Consider the following 23386-nt stretch of genomic DNA (forward strand, 5'->3'; position numbering starts at 1 on the left):
CCAAGACATATTGTAAAGAGAAAAAAGCAAGTCACAAATAATCTATATAGTATGGACCCCAATTACATAAAATCAAAAATATATTCTCTATATCTGCATAGTATATGTGTATGTAAATCAACAGAAAAAGGACAGAAAGGATACATTTCAAAGTGATGACAATGTCTTCCTTTAAGGAAAGGAATGGAAGACAAAGAGCAACTTCCACTCTATATGCTTCTGTTTTGTTTAAGATACTAAGAGAAAAAAGTATTTGTGTATCACTTGTGTAATAAAAAAAGAAATTAATTGCTACATTGCATATCTTTTTTATTCATCAATAGCATGAGTTTTGTCTTCATCCTGTCTAATAATTTCTATGATTTTTAATTCTAAATTTCTGAAAAAATTAAAATTTAAAAAATCTTTTAAGAATTTAAAATTCTGTAAAGACGCAGACATAGAGAATGGACTTGAGGACACAGGGAGGGGGAAGGGTAAGCTGGGATGAAGCGAGAGAGTGGCATGGACATACATACACTACCAAATGTAAAATAGATAGCTAGTGGGAAGCAGCCACATAGCACAGGGAGATCAGCTCGGTGCTCTGTGACCACCTAGAAGGGTGGGATAGGGAGGGTGGGACAGGGAGACGCAAGAGGGAGGGGATATGGGGATGTATGTATACGTATAGCTGATTCACTTTGTCATACAGCAGAAACTAACACAGCATTGTAAAGCAATTCTACTCCAATAAAGATGTTAAAAAAAAAAAGAATTTAAAATTCTGAAAATTTCTCTTCTCTCCCCTCCAAGACTGTGCCCTAAAGGTCACCTCTTCTTTCCCCCCCAAACCCCCCTCACTTTAATCTTTCTCTAGTTCTCATTATGCAGCTACCCCAAACAGATGATAACTCAGGGCACAATTTAAACTTCCAGAGGTTGAAAATCATTAAAAAGATTAAGTAACCAGCAGAAATCAACAGGGATTGAAAAAAGGAAGTTTTTCTCTGTACCCTTCTGGGCACTGAGAATTTCTAGTGCTGCCATAATTTTCTAGAAAGATCCTGTGATGACCTCTGAAAACAATCCAGGACCCCCACAGCTGCTCTTGGATCCCAGTAGAACCGATTCTGCTGTGCACTGAAGGGAAAGTTATAAATTGCTTAGAGGAGGAGGTTACAAAAGGGAGCGACCAGGCTGGCTTTTGTTAGGGTAAATCTGGGCTCCCCAACCTGTTAAGATGCTTTGAAAGAGGTAACAAAATGATCTATAAAGGCGAACCAGTGGGTGTCATTTCTTTAGATAATCAAAAACCTTTTGATTGGGGAATACACAAAAGGCTGAGGAAGGTTAGTAACCCTGGGATAAAAGAAAAATTTCCTTCATCAATTAAAAAACAGTTATGGAAAAATGAAGACTAGAACTCCAATTTCCCCAACGGAGGAAGATTAAAATGTTGACATCGTTCAACGTTTATTATTCAATGTCAATTGAATGGAGATCTCCTGGAAGAAATCAATGATCTAAAATTGATTTTAAATGTTATAAATAAAAATACAAAATGTAAAAACAAACCTTTTTAGCAATTAATTAATAAAAGTAACAAACATTTTATTTCCATTCTCGTACAAGTGTTTTGGCCTAGTACCTAATAAGCATTCACCAGCACTGAAAGTGTCACCATTCTAATGCTGTTTCTTTCTTCTTTTCTCACCAATCCTTAATTTTTCACTTGAGTTTTATTTTAAATAATGTGAAGACTTTTCTGATACTTATCCTGAGGGTTTTTGTTTTTGTTTTTGTTCTTTGGGCTTTTACCTAATTCAAATTCACTAAGTAGAAGTCCTATCTAAACAAAGTCAACACAGAAACAACAGCAACACTAAGCTTATTAATAAATAACATTTGGAGCTTTTCTCCGGGGAAACTAAATATTTCTAAAGACACTTGCCATTTAATAATCATTAAATATGAGTGATGTGCTGACATGTTATATGTATTAGAAAGAGAATAACAAAATCTGTATGATACCAACTTAATCCTACAGTCTCTAGGGAACCTCCAAATCAATGATGCATCAAGCCAGAGAGGGACTGTATTTGCATTGGGAGCTCAGAATTATTCGGTTGGCAAAAGGGAACAGAGCAAAAAGTTGCCCACTGTATGTAAAAGCAGAGTTGACACAGTGACGGCAGAACAGCACGGCCGTCTCATCAGCCTGCTCCAAAATGCAAAGGCAGTGCAATGGAGCCAGCTTCCTGAAGGCGAAGGACTCTACCTTGATGCTTTACATCCTTGTAGAGCAACTAAGATGGAAAAAAACAACTGTCCTTCTCCAGAGCTGAATGATAAATAATCCACAGACAAGGCTGCCCCAAACAGATCAGGTACAATAAAGTACCTGTGGAGTGGAGAATGTTACACTGACCAGGACAACAATGACAAGGGTCAGCACTTCTATGCAGCATAGCAAGAACTTGCAGAAGAGCCCGGCAATCTGAACCTGGTCATTGTTCAGCATCTGACTTTGAATGCACCGATCTCCTCCTACTGAGCCCCACATCAGCCCCAGTTCCAATGCCTGTCTTTGTCCCTGTTTTCATCACTCCATGGTAAAATCTGAAAAATACGGGCTATGAATGGAGTTTTTTTTGAAAAAAGTAAAACTCTATGTATTCAATTGTTTTTATTTTTAATAATCTTACCTTTATGAAATAATGGTTATAAGAAAGAGTGGTAGAAGTAGTAGTAGTGTTGTTTTATTGATAAAATAAAATGTGGGTAATCCTGTGTTTTTGCATTTAAAAAAATTATTAGTTTGTTCAATCGAAAAATCTGGGGATTGCTGGTGCAATAGTTGGAAATTCTGACTGAAAGTTCAAATAGATTTGGCTCAAGTCCCATCTCTACCATTTATTGGCTGTGTGACCTCCTTTAAGCCTCAGTTTCTTCATTTGTTGAACAGAACTAACAATAGTGCCTACCTAATGGGTTGTCAGGAATATTATGGAGATAACACAGAAGATGCTTAGCACAGAGTATGGTACACTGTAATACTCGAGTGTTAGCTTTTTAAAGAGTCAAAAGAAAGGTCACTCATCATCTCTGGCCCTCAGTTGGCTCATCTCTCAAATGAGGCCTCTGACCTCAGAGACTTCGGCATCCCCTCTAATTGTGACGTCCTACACCCCACCCCATAGTTCTAGTCCTTCTACTCTTTCTAAGCCATTCAGGTCTACAACTGTTCACAGGTTCGAGTTGAACAGATGATGCTCCATCCATATAATGAATTACCACCCAAGACATGAAATGACATCAAATTATATTACGGAGTGGGAAAAGCAAAGTTACAAACCAGTTATTAACCACATGACCCAATTTTTGTAAAATGAAATACATACAAATGGTAATTTCTAATTCATCCTCCAAACCCCCCCACCCAATTACTCAAGCCAGAGCTGTCCAGAAGTAATACAACATGAGCCACAACGTGAGCCATATGTGGAATATTCAATTTCTAGTAGCCACATTAAAAGAAACAGATGAAATTTGGTTTAATGATATATTACAAAATATTTTCATTTCTACATGTAATCATTACAAAAATTATTACTGAGTATTTTACATTATTTTTCATATGAAGTCTTTGAAATCTGTGAGTATTTGATACTTTCTCATATCTTAATGTGGACTAGCTACATTTCAAGTGCTCGGTGGCCACATGCGATTCACGGCTACCATCTCAGACAGTGCCACGCTAGGCAGTTAGTCCTCCAACTCATATTGAATCAGAATGAACAGATTGAAAGGAAACTCATCTTATTTATCTTATATGCCCATAGACTAAAATAGTTCCTGTACCTATTGGGTACTCAAAAAATATTAAGTTTGAATGAATATATTTAATTCAAAGTATTCTTGGGGGACATTGCATTTTTAAGCACTGTATTAATCATGGAATAAAAGACACTGCACCAATCCCAAGAGCGAGCTTGGGAATTTTGGAAAGTGTCTCCCCCAAATCAGACTTCATAAGCAGCCTCCTACTTTGTGCAGAGGTAAAGCCAGCCGTGCAGAAATGCAAGTTACCCAATGAATTAACTAAAAATATTTATAGAACTAAAGCTAGTACCAAAATGTATATTATAGAAAATGTTCAAAGATAGTGGGGCTGAGAGAAATGGATAAAAATAAAACCTTTATTAAGTGCCTGTTATGAAAATACTTTACATACATCATTTATAATCTTCACTAAAACTCTGTAAGGTAAGGTGGAGGAATAACGACAAAGAGGAAAAAATACTGGCCGTGGAGTCATTAAAACAAACAAACAAAAACTCTTCAGATTTGAATTCTATCTCTGCCAATTTCTAGCTCTGTGACCTAAGGTAAGTTTCTTAATCTCTCTAGCCTCCGTTTTCTCATCTGTACAATGGGCATTAAATTAACTATCCTTAATTATTGTGAGGGTTAGATTAATCACCACATGAACTCTCAATGAATGACACCTAGTATTATTATAGTAGGGCTCAAATAAAATAGGAGTGATCACTGTTATCAACCTTGGTTTGTGGAAGGGAAGATCAAGGTTCAGAGGAATTAAACAACCTCAGTGTCAAGTAGCAGATAAATAGATGAGCCAGGATTCAAACCCAGATCTGTCCAACTTAGCAAGCCCATGCACTTTCCACCATATCATACGTGGGAAGGTCCCATGGCCGAGGCCCCAGTATTTGGATACAGGGAAGACACCCTGCGAGGGTACCCACGTGGCAAAAGATGCAAATAAACACAACTTGAGGAGAAAGGCATCTCACTTAACTGGATCAGATCAGAATAGGGAACTCGAGGAGCTAAATTTGAGTCAATATGGGAGTTTGGCTTATGGAAGGCCTTGAGCCATTTGGAGGAGTTGAGACTTGACTACCACGTAAATCCCGTCATAAATCTGTGAAGCAGCTGATCAATCTCTGTGCAATTATGAAGCTCTTCTTTTTTTTAACTTAATTCTTTAGGCTGATAGGAACATTCCTTTATTTAAGTAAAGGCTGAACATATGCTTTTCTACCCTCTTCAAATCCTACTTTAAATTTGTCTTAATCCTTTGAGTCCGCATGAGGAGTGGCATTCACGTTCCAATATATTAACTAGGCTGTGAAAGGAAAACCAACCAAACTCGTATCTGTGGTTAGAACACTGCAACAACTTTACTCAGGTTAGATCCTCTCGCAGGCCCATTAAACCAACACAGCTGTTCACCATTAGTTATCCGCTCATTTGGCTGTTTTCCTGAGCCACCTCATCGATGAGCCATGAGCCACCACACCTGGCACGCTCATGTCTGAACTGAGTCATGTGAAGAACGTTATCAGAAACATTTTTTTAAAAAATGAACAAAGTGCATGTATGTGTATTAGACTCTGTATATAAACATGCATGTTCATATATACATACAATTAACATGGGTTCAAGCAACACATACAACTAGGGATTCTCTCCAACTGAAGATGGACACAAAAGATTATTTATAAAAAAATATCCCCTGATTATTTTGTTTCTCTAAAGACTGCATTCTCTTTTAAAGAATGTGTATTCTTTTTCTTAAATTATTTTGACACATATTATTTACTTTATACACAAAATGAAACAGGAAATCTACTAGCAAAACTGACCAGAAAAAGGATAGAGGATGAAGACTTAGGGAAATCATCATTAATATTGCTAATGAATAGTTATTCCCTATGGTACATTCATAGGCAATTATTTCTCATGTTTTTCTGAAATAGAAATATATATATACTTACCAATTTGAAAGAAACTCTATGGAAGATTAAAATCAGTGTCTTAAAATCCTTTTAAAAGTTTTCAGTTTTTTTCAACAAGAAAACAAACCAGAAATGACTGATAAACTGAATCATTGATTGAACACTGAAAAGTGTTGTAATTAGTCAAGACATGTTCTCCTTCTCTGGCCTGTTAGAGTCCCGTGGTTTCATTATATGACACTTTTCAGCACTTTTAGCTGGTTTGTGGCACAACCTCCCCAAAGAAATATGAAGAGTAATTTTCAAAAGGAACTTTTATTTTTAATATGGATTGATTTTTTTAAAGGCAGCTCCAAGCAGCTCAGTATATCAAACAGGAGCCATCACGCCAATCCCAACACATCAAGGAGCAGTTTTAGCACGTGAGGTTTGTTGTTTCTAGCAGGTATCCATGTAGCCAGCGAGGTCACCACTCAGCGAGGTGCTTTCTTTCTGGTATATAAGAAAAGAAATCACCAGGAATAAGGGGGGAAATGGGCTTGGGAAACAGGAGGGGACCTTGTCAATCTCCAAGATGCTAGAAAATGATTGTGGAAATCTTTTGTTAGGGAATCCTATAATGGTATTGCAGCTCATCTCTTGTGGACATGAACAGCAACTAGCCTAAGATGGTGAGGGCGACAGGGGATTAGACAAATCGTGAAAAGGCCCTGGAAAGGACATTACTGGTGATTGGAATCATAAAGGCCAAAACTGTATCATTATTTACCTTCAACAGCGGTGTCCCTATAAACAGGATTTCTTGGGGAAAAAAAACCCGAAGGCATATATGAAATGTTTATTATGAGTGTGTGTATATAAATTATGTTACAAATGGGGAAAGAAAAAGGCCCTACAGAACTACTCATATATTCTTATGAGTCATGCACTGATTTTTTTTATTGTTAAGAATTTGTGCTACTTCCAAGAGGAGGACATTAAGCTTGCTCCCAATCCTTTTTATTTTAAACATATGGATCACTGAGAAGGTTAGCATTGTGCTGGAAATGATTTTGATGCATATAACAAAGCTATAAAAAGAACAATAGGAAGAGATGGGTAAATTTGTGAGGTTTCAAGATAGCTAGTAGGATTGTAAGATCAAACGGCAGGATCCCTGGCATTACCCACTAGGCAGGATGACAGAATATTCCTGAATCTTGGATTTTAGGAAACTACACTGTAAAGAGCTAAAGTTTTTCAACACAAGAGTCAGTTTCGGTAGATATCTTCGTCAATCCTTCCATAGACACTTTGTCGAAAAGGAGAATCTTTTATCAATGTTTATACAGGTGTTAGAATCCAAGTTTATTGTTTAATAAAGTTTTATTGTTTAATAAGATCAAACCATATCTTGTAAACTAATCATATCCCTTTTCCCCAGGGTATTTTCTCTAAATTGATTGCTATGGGCAATTAAAATTCATGGCTTACTAGTAAGTTAGTTATTCCTTCAGATAATAATAGCAAAGACAAAAGCAGCAACGGTTACCATAATTATCCTGAGTGTTTGTCTAATAATGTAGATGAGCCACGCACTGTACTTGAGCAGATGGGGATGGGGGTGGGGTTGTTACAGAGAGGAACCAATCCCTGGTCTCACAGATTCCAGACTAGTGGGAGACGTAAACATGGACATAAATGATTACCATTGGATAAGCAGTCACAGAGTTAGTTGTAATGGCCACAGTGACCTGAAATGCTGTACATGCAGGAAATGCTTCTTTAGTGCTTACTGAATGAATGAAGTGGGCTTCTGCCTGCCCAACCTGCAACCTGCACACTATTCTGACATTCTCTTCCTCTCTTGGTTGGACTCAGCTTATAGCCCATTTGACCTTTTTCCCTGGCCAGAATCTTGGCCAGTCTCCCAGACCTAACTCATTCCAGCTACTAATAAATACCCTGTTGTATCAAAGTGTCCGGAATTACTTCTGAGGAGAGCTAAATCAAAGCTGTCCCTAATAGCAATTAGATATTTCAGAAAGCACATCAACTCCTTCCACATGTTGGGAAGCAGTGAAATATTATTAGACACTTAAAAGAGCCTGGGGCTGGGACAAGGGACCAACCCATGGTGTGACTATAGGCAAGCCGTTTCACGAAAATCTGCCTGAGATTTATATCACTGCTGCACTTATCTGGGTTTACAAGGCTCTTTCTTCCCATGTATTTATTTTGCATTTGGGATAAGAAATCACAGGGTAGACTCCTGAAGCTTTATTATAGCCTTATGGCCCAAACAGCTAGGTTTCTTACAGGTATAATTCACAAAGAAATATAGATTTTATTTTCCCTCATGAAAACACAATTTTTATTAAAACAGTTAAGTGAAAATATTTAAAATACAAGAACTCTATTTCCAGAAAGGATATACAACATAGAGCAAGACTTGGAGGAATAACAACACCATAGATCTTCAAGCTGGAAAATCTTTTTCCAATTCAAGCTCAGAAATGGTGGCCCAGGGTGGCTTAGTGACTTTACCAAGGCTACACTGTCAATCATGGGAAGAGCTGGGAGCAGATGCTTAACCTGAACTTTCCTTGTTAGAGTCTTCTTCCACTAAACATGCTTAAGTTCTGTGCTTAACTCTTGATAGTGACTCTTTGCCATCCACCAAAGTTTCTCCTATACCTTAGATAGTAGGAGGTGTGGGATAGTAGGATGCATCCTTAAATTCACCTTGAATCTCTTCACTCTAAGTCTGTACACAACTTTGGGACTTTTCAATACATTCCAAGCCCTTGCACATAAGGCTCTAGGTTTTAACTTACTCACATGACCACTTTAAGCTTTTTGCTTATGACGCCTTCAGAACTACCCAGTTGCCTATATATGTTCCCTGCTCTTAGGTCTTGTTTCTTTTCTTAGATACTAGAAAAGTCAAAAAAGAAAATAAAAAGATCTGATTAATATTATTTGTTCATACAACTATAATTGTCTCAAGCAAATTGGAGAGGTTTTATTTCTTTTCCATCTGGATTAATTCACCCCCAACTTCTCCATAGTCTTGCTTTTCGATGCTTTCAAAAAATAAACATATTGTTTACGTTTACTCATTAAGCATTTGTTCCTTGAAGAGAAATTTATTGAGCACCTATTATGTGCCAAGCAGGGATGTTGGGCGCTTGGTATACAGTAAAAATATGGTGCTTGGTCCCATGGAGTTGACAATCTGAAGGACCTAAGCAAATCACACCAATAAATAGGTATGTCTACATTAGACTATGAGATAAAGGAAAAAAGCAGAGGGTAGTGAGGACAAACATTATGGAGATCCAATTTAGACTGAAGTGGAAAAAAAATTACAGCTTCCTTCCTGTGGTTTTATAATTTGTCTCTTGATAAAAAATAAACTTTTTGAAGGGGATGATATTTGTTTTCTCAAAACAAAGCTTTTAGCAAAAGAAACATAAGATCATGTCTCTCTATTGCCTCAACTTCCTCCTCTATAAAATAGATGATCATCATGATCCTCACCCTACTTTCCAGGCACTTTGTGAATAAAATAAGACCATTAGCGAGAAGTTGTTTCCAGCATTCCACATATTATTTGGAACACTAATAGAGTTTATATTAAACATATTTTTCAAAGAAGGTAAGAGTAACAGCAATACATTGGAAACATCTTGACAAACTTAAATATCATTTCTCACCACAGGTTTTGTTGGCAGTAAAAGATGCCTTCTTTCTAAAAATGTAACAAAACTTAGGATTTTCAAGTGGGCCAGCAAATAAGCCCCCGTTAGCTTCTGTGCCAGTATTATAGAATCTGCCTTTAATTTTGCTTAACAGTAATAAAAGCTTATCATGCAGCCAAATCCCTACAGCAATGTTCTCAAAGGTTCTGCATGTGGAAGCCTGCTGCCTTGTGGCTTCCCCATTAAACACCTGTTCTGGGCTTGAGCCATGCTTTTGGTTTCTCACTCAGGTGGAGAGTCTTGCTTAAGTGGACAGGCAGGTATTTTTGCTGTCACCAAAGACAGCTACTTTGGGAAGCCTAATCTTGCAGAGGGGGCCAAGTTTCAGTTCTCAGAGTGCTGGGTTTAGGGTAGAAGGGACTCCGCCCAGAAATGCAACCTGAATACTTCCCCCTTTGCCCCTCTCTTGTCTCTGCTGAGAATCCCCTAAATAACTGACATGTTTTATAGATTTCAGGCAACCAGGTCTACAGTGTGCAGCTCCCCATTCTCTCCTGTCACCTGGCTAATTTAAGACTTTTCTCCTCCGATGGTATAGCAACTCCTGACAAGCAACTGCCTTGTGGTTTATTTCAGTTGATTCAAACACTATTATAAGTTGAGAAATTAGTTATGGGGATTGAAGGAAGGAGGAATTTTACAGGTGTGAATGCATAGCCATTTCTGATCCAAATATTTCCAAAGGAATTTTGTGCTAAGGAAATACCATCTCCCAACATTCAAGGCCCCTGCATCTCTTAATGGAAAAAGATATTTCTTAGGCAATAGTTTTGCAGTTTCCTTTAACCCTAAGGATGAATCTTTCCTTGTATTCCTTTCAAAAGCACTATACTAAAGTAAAAAAACAACTTTAATTCAATAGTTGTTCAGATAATAAAGGGCTTGGTGATGCCAGTCAATGATTTCATTTCAAAACTGTGACTGAAAATGGATAGCAGTGTTGGTGGCTGCTGATCATTTTAAGGCTGGTCTAAAACTAAAGTAGCTACTCTTTGTCCCAGAAGCATTTTGATTTTAGAATGGGGAATTCTGCACATAGAACACTAGTTTGGAGGATTTTATCATTAAAGTTTTGAACAAAGAACAAATAATTTCTGCTTACTTGATCATAATCACTATTTCACAAATGGGGAAGTGAAGGGTCAAGAGGTTACACATGATTCTTACAGTCCCAAAGAAGTTCTGCTGGAGGATAAGTTCTGAAAACAATTACAATTGATGACAACCATTCATTTATTCAACCAATATTTAGTCAGCACCTACTATGTTCCAGGAACTCTGGCTCATCGGTGAATAAAACAAAGATCCCTGCCTTCATGGTTGTCAGGAATAATGTCCACATACTTTGGGTTTAAGTGTATCTCCATTATTCACTCCATGTTTCACTGTTTTGGTTCTACTCTCCTGGAAGATAAAACCAACACACCTGAAACTAAAAGAAAACATTTACATGAGCATGTTCACAGGAATCGGAGTTAAACTGGGAGTGATAATGGCCTCCTAAGATTAATCAGGGAAAGCCAATGGGTTTAGTGAGTCTTGAGCTTGTTTTAAAGAAGAGATGAGTGCTCGCTTCAGCAGCACATATGCTAAAATTGGAACGATACAGAGAAGATCAGCATGGCCCCTGCACAAGGATGACATGCAAATTCGTGAAGCGTTCCATATTTTTGAGAAAAAAGACCTGCATGCAGAAAACTATAAGACACTGATGAAAGCAATTAAAGATTGATACAAACAGATGGAGAGATATACCATGTTCTTGGATTGGAAGAATCAACATTGTGAAAATGACTATACTACCCAAAGCAATCTATAGATTCAAAGCAATCCCTATCAAACTACCAATAGCATTTTTCACAGAACTATAACAAAATTTTTCACAATCTGCATGGAAACAGAAAAGACCCCGAATAGCCAAAGCAATCTTGAGAAAGAAAAACGGAGCTGGAGGAATCAGTCTCCCGGACTTCAGACTATATTACAAAGCTACAGTCATCAAGACAATATGATACTGGCACAAAAACAGAAATATAGATCAATGGAACGGGATAGAAAGCCCAGAGATAAACCCATTCACATATGGTCACCTTATTTTTGATAAAGGAGGCAAGAATATACAATGGAAAAAAGACAGCCCCTTCAATAAGTGGTGCTGGGAAAACTGGACAGCTACATTTAAAAGAATGAAATTAGAACACTCCCTAACACCATACACAAAAATAAACTCAAAATGGATTAAAGACCTAAATGTAAGGCCAGATACTATAAAACTCTTAGAGGCAAACATAGGCAGAACACTCTATGACATAAATCACAGCAAGATCCTTTTTGACCCACCTCCTAGAGACATGGAAATAGACAAAAATAAACTAATAGGACCTAATGAAACTTCAAAGCTTTTGCACAGCAAAGGAAACCATAAACAAGACAAAAAGACAAACCTCAGAATGGGATAAAATATTTGCAAATGAAGCAACTGACAAAGGATTAACCTCCAAAATTTACAAGCAGCTCATGCAGCTCAATACCAAAAAAACAAACAACCCAATCCAAAAATGGACAGAAGACCTAAATAGACATTTCTCCAAAGAAGATATACAGATTGCCAACAAACACATGAAAAGATGCTCAACATCACTAATCATTGGAGAAATGCAAATCAAAACTACAATAGGTATCACCTCACACCAGTCAGAATGGCCATCATCATAAAATCTACAAACAATAAATGCTAGAGACAGTGTAGAGAAAAGGGAACCCTCTTGCACTGTTGGTGGAAATGTAAACTGATACAGCCACTCTGGAGAACAGTATGGAGGTTCCTTAAAAAACTAAAAATAGGGCTTCCCTGGTGGCGCAGTGGTTGAGAGTCTGCCTGCCGATGCAGGGGACACGGGTTCGTGCCCGTCTGGGAGGATTCCACATGCCGCGGAGCGGCTGGGCCCGTGAGCCATGGCCGCTGAGCCTGCACGTCCAGAGACCGCGCTCCGCAACGGGAGAGGCCAAAACAGTGAGAAGCCTGCGTACCGCAAAAAAAAAAAAAACCAAACTAAAAATAGAACTATCATACGACCCAGCAATCCCACTACTGGGCATATACCCTGAGAAAACTATAATTCAAAAAGAGTCATGTACCACAATGTTCATTGCAGCTCTATTTACAATAGCCAGGACATGGAAGCAACCTAAGTGTTCCATCGACAGATGAATGGATAAAGAAGATGTGGCACATATATACAATGGAATATTACTCAACCATAAAAAGAAATGAAATCGAGTTATTTGTAGTGAGGTGGATGGACCTAGAGTCTGTCATACAGAGTGAAGTAAGTCAGAAAGAGAAAAACAAATACCGTATGCTAACACATATATATGGAATCTAAAAAAAAAAAAGGTTCTGAAGAACCTAGGGGTAGGACAGGAATAAAGACACAGATGTAGAGAATGGACTTGAGGACACAGGGAGTGGCAAGTGTAAGCTGGAAAGAAGTGAGAGAGTGGTATGGACATATATACACTACCAAATGTAAAACAGATAGCTAGTGGGAAACAGCCTCATGGCACAGGGAGATCAGCTCGGTTCTTTGTGACCACCTAGAGGTGAGGGAGACGCAAGAGGTAGGAGATATGGGGATACATGTATATGTATAGCTGATTCACTTTGTTATAAAGCAGAAACTAACATGCCATTGTAAAGCAGTTATACTCCAATAAAAATGTTAAAAAAAAAAAGAAAAAATGATATTAAAATGTGAGGGAAAGAGAAAAAAATGTCCTGGGTGGGAAATACAAGAGGAAGGGCCCACAGATTAGAAAGAGCACATGATTCCAAGAGCCAAAGGAAACTATTTGCAGATAAGGCCAGAATTCAAAAACAACCATGTAACTCTCTTTACCCTACCCTTTTTCTTTATGGAAGATTTAGGAGAAACAATATGATATAATATAATATAATATATTGACACATCATAGGATGCCATATATGGATAACTTTCAAGAAAGAAATGTGCTGTTCAAAAGAGCATCCATGGATGAAACCGTAGATTAATGTCTAATCTCAACAAGTCAGTAAGTTTTTGTGAAACTACAGAACCTTTTTTTTTTTTTTTTTGCGGTACGCGGGCCTCTCACTGTTGTGGCCTCTCCCGTTGTGGAGCACAGGCTCCAGTCGCGCAGGCTCAGCGGCCCTGGCTCACGGGCCCAGCCGCTCTGCAGCATGTGGGATCCTCCCGGACTGGGGCACGAACTCGCGTCCCCTGCATCGGCAGGCGGACTCTCAACCACTGCGCCACCAGGGAAGCCCCTACAGAACCTTTTTTAAAAGAGTTAACAAATCTCTGTCATCTTCCAGAATTAGAACTTGTATTTTGATTATTTATCTCAATTACTAATTAAGTTGAAAAAGATTTAATGTGCAATACAAATGTTCACGGTGTGAAGCATATTTGTTGTCAGGTCAATGCAAAGGATGTTTTGATAAAATATATTTGTGAGTCGTGTCACCAATAACTAGGGGGACACTTTTAAATGGTGATCTGTAGAAGGTACCCATTGTGGTTTATTTCAGGTGGTCCACTGGCCCTAATGATTATAATCAAGAAAGCAGGTGTTTGAAAAAGTACCTGTGATTTCCAGTGTTTCCAAAATGCAAATACTTTTTAATACTAAAACGTATCCCCCCAAATGGTAGTCATTCTTTTACTATTCACTATGCAGACAATACCTGATGCTTGTGCACATTCCAGGGCACCCATGATTCTGAGGTGGAGACGGGGAACACCACTTTTTGATACTGGTCTCTCACCCCTCCCACCTTTATGGTTATCACATCAGCACAGTGACATATTCAGCTTAAATTCTTCTGTATTTATTCTGCTCACTAGTAACACTTGAGGAACTCAAAGTAATTTGACTTATACATTTGGCATTTTCCCCCCCAATTATATAAGCATCTGTTGAATAAAATAAAGGAGAATTTATTCTTGCCCCAGGTTTTGGCCTTTTTAAATAACGTTAAACAGGAACTCAGATTGATTTACTCATTCTAAAAATATATATGAAGGACATTCGTGTTTCCTGTACATATGTATTTCCAACTGGTTTTACAAGGTTATCTCAGTTGTTTCTACAGATTTTTATCAAATTTTCAAAAAGGCTTCAATGCCATCCAACCAGACTCTCATTTGGTATTTCCAGTTACTTCCTAGAAGGCTGAGCAACCCATGGAATGTCTATTAATGATTAAAAGAGCATGAGTGTTTAATTCCGTAGCTCTGCCTCTCTCTCTAATATGTTCCATTGTGCTCATTCACTTCACTGTGAAAGGGAGCACCTAAAGCAGGAGTTCCCTGTGCTATACAGTATGTTCTCATTAGTCATCTATTTTATACACAGTATCAATGGGATATATGTATATGTATGGCTGATTCATTTTGCTGCACAGTAGAAACTAACACAACATTGTAAAGCAACTATACCCCAGTAAAAATTAATTTAAGGAAATAGAAAACTCTAAGATTTGAAAAAAAAATAAATAAATAAAGCAGGAGAAGGCAAGACTGTGGTCTGACTCCCAGGGCTAACTCCACTATTTATGCGTACAATGTTCTCTTTCCCTCTCTCTTATCAACTTTTCAAATGGTACCATAGTGAATTGAATTTGAAGCTCTCTCCATCCCTGCTGCACACAGCCTCAGCGCACATCTCCACCTGGGTGGTGGGATGGAGGATGATTATTTCTACCTCTGGCCACATCATTGCTGGCTCTGTGCCTGAGAGGCAGAAGAAAATTCGTCAATGTGGGAAGAGGGATTTATCTGCCTAACCCTCCCTCCACAATTTGAAAATAGAAAATCTAATAGAAAAAATTAAAAGAAATAACACTACAAGTGAGAACCCATCTTTCTAGCGTTTAATTCTAAAAGCAAAGTAAGCTACATTGCACTGAACCCCCAAATTATTTTAGCTTTGCAATTGTTGCAGGCAAGCAGCTCTCTTCACACCACCGAGCATTCCCCAGCCTCAGCTTTTGGGATCACGTAGTAGGTACCAGAGGACACGTGAACAGGCAGGCAGGGTCATTTCCAGTGGAAACCGTTGCTGCATCCCCATAATTTCATTGCAGTAACCTCACCACCCCAGCTCATTACAAAACTGTGTCAGCTGACAGAAGTGTCACTCACTGAAGAGAGAAGGGGGATCAGGCAGTACCCCAAGCCAAGTAAAGAGGTTGTTCAAAACTTCTTCAAAAAATACAAGTGAAGGAGCATAATGGAGCACCACCTCCTTAAGAGGGGAGCAGAACCACAGTCCTGCGTCACAGATTTGGTTTAGCTGAGTGTTTGGAAGCCACTGCATTCATGCGAATGTTAAGACAAGGCCCAGCCAAGTGCTCACTTTTATGTTAAGTTCCACTGTGAAAAATCTTTAATAATATTGTTTGTCCAAATCCCTTTTATGTTGGTGAAGAAAACTCACCATGACCAGGTTAGGATCTGTAGTGCTGTTTGGGTATCCTTTTAGAAAGATCTGGACCCCTCCTTCCCACATATTTAACTAAACCTGAATTTTGAGTGAAGCCCATCCCTGACCTTCATCCTGCCCCAGGACATCCTTGAAAGAAGTGGCTACACCTCAGAAGAGGCTCCTTGGCAAAGCAGTAGCCCAGGGACCAACATTTCACTTTTCTTTCTTTCTTTTCAAGTTCCTCAAGAATAGGGAGGGCCATTCCTTGGGCCGCTGGAATTTTTACACCACCACTGATTGTCAAGGGACCCCAGCCTCCTTCTCCTTCTCTCACAAAACAGAACATCAGGTCACAGGCAGCTACTGTGACTGCCACAGGATTTGTCCCACTAAACAGAGTGAGGAAGGAGTTGCCACGGCCTCACACAGTTTCTGTACAATCTGAGAGAGCCCACAGCCCTTGGGGTCAGAGAATGGAGGCAGGAAAAGAGATAAATCGTCTTGCTCACTTTAGAGCCCCAACCAGGATGCCCAAGATCGTGCACCCTATTCCTAGCCCAGATTATCAGGCTGGGGAGTTGCTTTAGTTTTGCATTAACCAAGACTTCCTACTTCTAAGAAAATATGGATGAAAAATATCAAAAGCACAACAGACTCTTACAAAACAACTGTCTTATGGCTACGTGTAAATTAAATAAGAGAACATGTGGGGACTCCCCTGGCGGTGCAGCGGTTAAGAATCCGCCTGCCAATGCAGGGGACACGTGTTCAAGCCCTAGTCCGGGAAGATTCCACATGCCGCAGAGCAACGGAACCCGTGCACCACAACTACTGAGCCTGCGCTCTAGGGCCCGTGAGCCACAACTACTGAGCCCGTGAGCCACAACTACTGAAGCCCGCGTGCCTAGAGCCCGTGCTCCACAATAGAAGCCACCACAATGAGAAGCCCGTGCACCGCAACGAAGAGTAGCCCCTGCTCGCCACAACTAGAGAAAGCCCAAGCAAAGCAACGAAGACCCAATGCAGCCAAAATTAAATTAAAAAAAAAAAAAGAACATGTGGGTTGAATTTTCCTTAAAATACAGAGGGATTTTACAATTAAGTGGGAAATTCTCCTAGAAAACACATTTCAAATTTGGGGTGTTTTTTTTGTCATAGTTCAAATATTTGAAATAGAGCAAAAGGCTCAAAACAAAGTTTAAAACTGGACTTGGTTCTGGCATCCTGGTATTAATAATTCTGCTACCACTCTTTACACCTTAGCTCTGAAGTGACATTGAAAAAAGTCTTGCTATAATTCACTATGTAATTGACTTCATCCATTCATTTAACAAACTTTTACTGATCACCTACTATGGGCCTGGTACTGTGCTAAGCTTTTTCTTTCCAGATCTATTAGATGACATTGCCTTCTAATAGTAGTTTGGTATTGGAATTAGCTCCGAAAAGGAAGAGTCCAAAAGATGTGCATTAAATACTGAACTAGATTCCATAGGGATGGAGGTTCTGTTGTTTTGAGAAACTTTTAGCATACTTGGTAAATAAAAATATACCAGTTCTGTAAAGAAAACAGTAGATCAGAGGTAAGAAAATAGCTAACGTGCATTTTTTTTCTTCTTAACTGTAATTACTCATGTGAGATATAAGTGAGCAGATAACTTTCTGTGGTAAACACAAAGATGCACCAATTAGAACCCCCTTCAAGAAAGTGGTTGCTACCCAGCTGCAAGCAGAGTAGAGAACTGACAGCTTCCAGATGTAGGTTCCTTCGGGACCGGCCTCAGTGTTGGAGCCAAGGTCACACTTCATTCTGGGGTCCCTTGGGCAACAAATGAACAAGGCAGTGACACAAGGGCTTGGTCCAGTGGGACAAAGGTCAACATAGGACTCCGATGGGCAGTCTTTGCTCCAGAGCTCCCCGTTGGGTTGGCAGGGACTTTGTTAGGCTTATGGTACAGTCTGATGGGTCCCCTTGCCCACTCCAGCTTCTACCCTTTCTTTTCCCATGTGTTACTTAGGATTGGCCTACAGGAGAACCCAACCTACAGCACTTCCTGACAACAAAGATATTGACAGTTAAGGTTGAAATTCTAATGAAACTGTTTTCAAGAAAATGTCATTCCCTACATTATAAGCACTATTTTTCCATGTTGGAAAATGAAGAGTAGATACCTAGATATCGGCTACCTGTTTGGTGGGTTTCTTTCTTTTTTATTTCTCTGATGTGGAAATTTCAGGACAGGCATTCCAAAAATTAAACACTAAAATAAGCTGACAACAATGAGCACAGGACATCTTGGTAGAGCATGAGAATCAGACAAACCTCTATATTATTTTCCACATATCATGGTTTACAGGAGAAATAGGGAAAGAGAAAGGAGGGTGTGAGGAGGGATAGAGAGACAGAGAGAGAGGGAGAGAATGAGAGAGAGGACAGTGGTGGCCAGGGATACAAGTAACTTGTATTTTTCTTCTTAATTCAAGAGCCAACTATGGCACTCAGGCCAATTATTTTCCTTTTATTATTATAATTTCTTAAAAGTGAAAAAAATCTGCACCCTAATTATAAAATGTAACAAGAGAGTTAAACCTTTTGGCCTCCCTGAAACAGGTGTTCTATACGTGTAAGTTTTTTTTAATATTAAACATGAGATTAGGCCTTTTAAAATTGCACTTTAATACCATCTTGAAGTCATGAAACATATACTGATCACATCTGTACAATTTTGTACTCTGAATTCTTCAAGTATAGTAGGAGTTTGTGAAAGACTATTTAGTTGGCAGCATTGTGCACAATGCTTCCTTATCCATGTGCAAATGATAAAAACAATATGACTACATCTCTTTGTTATTTACTTCTCACTTTCCCTTATGTCACTGATTCTTCTCAACCTCTGCACATTAGAATCACCTTCAGGGGGGAAGAGGAATCTTAAAAGAATATAGGTGCCTGACAAAACACTTGAATAGACATTTCTGCAGAAAAGATATTCCAGAAGTGCACAAAAATATGTTCATTAATCATTAGGGAAATGCAGATCAAAACCACAATGAAATATCATCATCATACAACTACATACCCACTAGGATCTCAACAATCAAAAATAAATACATAAATGAAAGTAAATAACAAGTGCCGGTAAGGATGTGGAGAAATTGAAACACTTGTACATTGCTGGTGGGAGTGCACAGTGGCTCGACACTGTGGAAAACAGTTTGCAGGTTCCTCAAAAAGTTATGCATAGAATTATCATATGATCCAGCAATTCCACTCCTAGGTATGCGTGCAAAAGCATTAAAAATGGATACTCAAACAAACATACGCACATGCATCTTCACTGACGCACTCTTCATAACACCCAAAAGGTAGAAACAGTCCAAATGTCCATTATCAGACGAATGGATAAACAAATTATGGTGTATCCATACAATGGAATATTATTTAGCTATAAAAAGGAATTAATTACTACGACATGACACAACATAGATGAACCTTAAAAACATTATGCTAAGCAAAAGAAGCCAGACACAAAAGGCCACATATTGCATGATTCCACTTATACAAAATATCCAGGACAGGTACTTCCATAGTAACAGAATATATATGGATGGTTGCCAGGGGCTATGAAGAGGTTTCTTTTGGGATGGTAAAAACGCTGTGGATCTAGATAGCGGTGGTGGTTGCACGACATTGTGAATATACTAAATACCACTGAATTGTTTGCTTTAAAATATCTCATTTTATTTTATGTGAATTTCATCTTTAAAAAATATATAAATATGTAAATACATATCTATTTAAATATGTACCTCGTCCTTTCCCTGGATCAAGTGAATCAAAATCTCCTGGCGCCCAGAATTTAGTAGTTTTAAAAGTTCCCCCAGTGATTTGATTGTGTATCAAGGGTTGAACCTGGGCCTGTAGTTGTCTCTTTATTAAGATTAGTAGCTAGATATTCAAAATTTTAATAATTTACACTTTGAAAGTTACTTTTTTTGGTTATTTATTCAAAAATTAACAGGGCATCTACTGTGCATTGTACTATCGGTACTTTGGATAGAAAGAAAGAAAGGAGAGGAAGCTCATTTTTATTGAGAGCCCTTGTCAAGCACAAGAGCTTTATCAAACATTATCTCAATGATTCCCACAGTAGCTTTGGGAGGTAGAAGTTGGACTCTCTGTACGCATCAGGAAAAGGAGGCTCAAAGAAGTTACATAATTTGATTAGAGTCAACTATCTGTTGAGGGACGAAGCAGAGATCATGTTCAGTTTGTAAGTGTGTTAACTGGCATCCTGAGGTTCCTGACACGGAGGAGGTGATAACACGATGACATGAACTGTGGATTAGAGCAGCAGCTTTGGAGCAAGACAGACCTGGATTCAAACCTCAGTTCTGTCACTTCTTTATCAGCTATATGACAGAAGCTAGGCTAACTAACACAGGTTCCTCATCTGTACAACGAGATCCATATTCCTACCTCCTGTAATTATTGTGAGGATTCCATGAGATACTGTCTACAAAGCAGTTTGGCATAGTACACATCCCATATAAGCACTCAATAAATGGTACTTGTTATTAATTTTGTTTTTATTTTATTTTTTACTAATACTGCTACTAATACTATCCAGCGAAGGATGAACTCTGACCCACTAGCCATCTATTTTCATATTGGGCAGTAAAGGTCATCAGGCCTGGACTCCCAACCATCCTTTTTATTCTCCTCTGGGCAGCCTGATACCATTGTTCTCTCCTATTGTTCTATCAAAATGCTAATTTTTGAAACACTTAAAAAAATTTAAATAGCAGAATATACTGGCACAAGTTGATCATAAATTCAATAGACAGAGGAACTCAAGAAATGTATCTATTTTAGGGATAAACAAGCTAATTCTAATCTAATTTTGCTCATTCTTATAAGCATACTTTTTTGGTGATGTGAACAGATGAATTTTACTGTAGGACTCAGATTTTTTTTCCTATTAAAGTTTTTTTTGAGATGTGTTAAAGGACAGATTCCAAGAAGCAAGAGTGTAATTATAGATTGAGCATCTCCTGTATGGCCTGACAGAAGTCTACCATTACTTAAGAAGCCATTACAGCATATATTTAATGTCAGCTTGATAGAAAAAAACACTTTCATAGGTTCTCTTTGATTGACACATTTGAAATGACATCAGTTTCCAGCTTTAAAACCCACTGTTATTAGGTCTCTGTTGCTATTTATGTTAGAAATATGTGCACGTGTGTCAAAACAATATATCAACTTTGCTGATTGGCTGCATCTAGATTCTGTTGCCAAGGGTAACAGAACAATTGCTTTTAATCTTTCCTAAATTGCTTCTTGTTTTTTTTCCCCTAAACACTTGGGGTATTCAGAGATTTTTTTTCACCCCAGAGCAAAAATAAAGAAATTTTATATAAGGAGAAAACAAATACTTATTGTCTGCGTGTTAGAAGGAAAATTAAAGTCAAAAGGTGTAGTTGGTGTATATGTTCATTTGTATCGCCATCTATCACAGATACTGTGGTAGCCCTGATTATTAAGCCTGAGTTGATTAGGAAAAGAACATATCCACTTCCGAATGATGCAGCACCCAACCATGTGCTCTTCAGGATCACAGTCTTCTCTCTTTTGTCAGGAAGCCAACTGTACAGATTCTTTATTGTAGGACAAAAATGTATATGAAAGAAAATAATGTGTCTTCAAAACTTTGCAGTCTTTCCTGCCTTATTTACTGAGCAGAGGTCATGAGCAAATCCTTATTGATTATGATGAATTCCAACTCCAGTCTCTGGATTTTGGAAAGATTGAGAAAACAGATCTACATGCTCACATACATATACAGTATGCCTGTAAATTAACCAGACAGATTCTTTTGTATAATCTGTCTTATTCTGTTGTGTTAACAGCTCTCAAACTTCATTGGGATACTTGTTTGAAAGGTCCTAGACAGCACCTTCAGAGACGTTGGTTCCTTAGGCCTGGAGTGGGCCCAGGAATTTGCAATTTAAAAGATGATTCTGAAAGAGGTAGTCCAAAGTCTACATGTTAAGAAATACTGCTTTGTACTTTCCAATGTACATTTCCAAATGTACTTTCTTTTTTCTTTTTTGCGGTACATGGGCCTCTCACTGTTGTGGCCTCTCCCGTTGCGGAGCACAGGCTCCAGACGCGCAGGCTCAGCAGCCATGGCTCACGGGCTCAGCCGCTCTGCGGCATGTGGGATCTTCCCGGACCGGGGCACGAACCTGTGTCCCCTGCATCGGCAGGCGGACTCCCAACCACTGCGCCACCAGGGAAGCCCTCCAAATGTACTTTCTAAACACTGTGTTCTTCCCCTAAAACAGTTGAGGGAAGGCTCCTCTTATGGACAGTCCCATGGTTGGGTGAAATAGGCAAGTGGCCACCTAATAAGATTCTCCTGGAAGGTACCACATCCCCTATCCCTTACTTGACCCCTTCCTTGCAAAATTAAGTAATTAATCATTCAACTAATTAATAAAAATTAAATAACCCAAAATATACCCTGCCTGATGTCCTCTCCCACCAGTTTTATTAAAATTTAAGACTTAAAGAGAATGTAAGTATTCTTGGGAGGTGTAACACCTCAAGCTATGATTCATCACCTCCTGAATGTATTGGAGGTTTTCGTGTGATGAGGAAGGAAGAGAAAAAAAAGTAAGAAAACTGGATATCTGATGTTATGGGATGAATTGTGTACCCCCCTACCTCCCAAATTCGTATGGTGAAGTCCTGGTCCCAGTACCTCAGAATGTCACCCTATTTGGAAAATGGGTCATTGCAGATGTAATTAGTTAAGGTGGTGTCATTAGGGTGGACCCTAATCTAATCTAACTGGTGTTCTTATAAAAAGGAGAAATTTGGACAGAGACAGACACATACAGAGTGAGGACAAAGTGAAGACACAGGGAGAACACCATCTACAAGCCAAGGAGAGAGGCTTGGAACAGATCACTCCCTCATGACCCTCAGAAGGAAACAACCCTTCCAACACCTTGATTTTGGACTTCTAGCCTCCAGAATTGTGGATAAATTTCTGTTGTTTAAGCCACAGAAGTTTGTGGCTTTAAGTTTGTGGCAAGTTGTTACAGCAGCCCTAGGAAACTAATATACCTGAGATAAAGAGTCAGCAGAGGAAGAATATGGCCAAAGATTAGTGTCTCCAAAACAAACTCTTCCTGTTTATGCTTTTGCCTCTGTTTGTAGCTGTCTTGCTTAATAGAGTAAAACAAAATCAATAGCCCTAGTTAAATATGATCTTATAATCATAGAAATGAGGAGGGGCCTTATTATCTAGATGCAATTCAAAAATCATAATTTTTATGTTATACACGTTCTAGAAGCTGATAGCTGTCCAGCAATACCACCCAAAGCAGCGATCTGAGATACTGGTAGCCAGTTTC

The 23386-nt window shown here is 38.7% G+C and overlaps 1 long non-coding RNA gene and 1 other non-coding gene across 2 annotated transcripts in view; one reads left to right on the forward strand and one right to left on the reverse strand.

Moving 5' to 3' along the window:
• Nucleotides 1-23386, reverse strand: part of LOC141278469 (uncharacterized) — a 218951-nt gene that overhangs the window by 84637 nt on the left and 110928 nt on the right. The window lies entirely within an intron of this gene.
• Nucleotides 11056-11162, forward strand: LOC117312284 (U6 spliceosomal RNA). The gene has a single exon (XR_004526540.1). It is a non-coding gene; the product is annotated as a U6 spliceosomal RNA (small nuclear RNA).

Source organism: Tursiops truncatus, chromosome 4, assembly GCF_011762595.2.
Source record: "Tursiops truncatus isolate mTurTru1 chromosome 4, mTurTru1.mat.Y, whole genome shotgun sequence".
Lineage (NCBI taxonomy): Eukaryota > Metazoa > Chordata > Mammalia > Artiodactyla > Delphinidae > Tursiops > Tursiops truncatus.